The following is a 1,178-nucleotide window of genomic DNA, read 5'->3' on the forward strand; positions in this document are numbered from 1 at the left end:
ATTTTAATCGATTAGTTGTTGCAGCCCTAATACATATATATTATTTATATATATATATTTATATATATATTATTTATATATATATTATATATATATATATTTATATATATATATATATATATATATATATATATATATATATATATATATATATATATATATAATTTATATATATTAATTATATATATATATATATATATATAATTTATATATATTAATTATATATATATATATGTATATATACATATATATAAATTATATATATATATAAATGTGTATATATATATATATATATGTTTATACATATATATTATTTATATATATATATATATATATATATATATATATATATATATATATATATATATATATTTATTTATTTATATTGCATTCTATTTTAGTTACTTTGAGTTTACAACACCCTGGCGCTGTTTTGTACTGTTTTTGTACTGTTTCTGTACATTTTTATTTGCCTATTGCATATCATAAATAAAGGTTTATAAAAATAAATAAAAAATAACTCCAATATTGCACCGTGATAATGCTCGTAGTCTTCATTTGCGCCATATTTTATTCACCCAGGAATGTATTTTTCCCCTTAACCTTTATGAGCTACGAACATAAAAACATATAAATATGTCGACAGAAACAAGGCAGCCATTTTTACCGTAAACATGTGTGTCATGCGCATGCCGAAATAGCTCAGTTGGGAGAGCGTTAGACTGAAGATCTAAAGGTCCCTGGTTCGATCCCGGGTTTCGGCATAAGGGTGAAATTACGTTTTTATCCACCTTTGTTTAGTAAAGACGACAATTTTTTTTTACTAACTACATATTGAAAGTAAATTGCGACCATTTTTACGTTGCGTCATGTGTGTATTGCTGTAGTGCGATCACCACGTTGCTTGGTTAAATTGCTACTATAGAGTGGATTTTTAATGATTTTTAAAAGTATTTTAATTAAACCTACTTTTATTTGTTTCTTACAGTACATGCTGGTCATAAAAAAAAACTAATTTCCAACCGCAATGTTATAATTTATTTTTGGCAGCAGCATAGAAAAACTTACACAGAGTCACCACCAGGGGGCGACCTTGTCCAACAGTTTCTTTTTCTGAGTTTGGAAACAACACAGTTCATGTGAGGACAACACGTCATTTTTAAAGACACCTTATTGGA

General features: G+C 25.0%; 1 non-coding gene across 1 annotated transcript; it reads left to right on the plus strand.

The window, feature by feature from the left end:
• Nucleotides 1–691: 691 nt before the first annotated feature.
• On the plus strand, nt 692–764 carry trnaf-gaa (transfer RNA phenylalanine (anticodon GAA)). Its single transcript has one exon. It is a non-coding gene; the product is annotated as a tRNA-Phe (tRNA).
• The last annotated feature ends 414 nt before the right edge of the window (nt 765–1,178 follow it).

The sequence above is a fragment of the Entelurus aequoreus genome, linkage group LG26 (genome assembly GCF_033978785.1).
Source record: "Entelurus aequoreus isolate RoL-2023_Sb linkage group LG26, RoL_Eaeq_v1.1, whole genome shotgun sequence".
NCBI lineage: Eukaryota > Metazoa > Chordata > Actinopteri > Syngnathiformes > Syngnathidae > Entelurus > Entelurus aequoreus.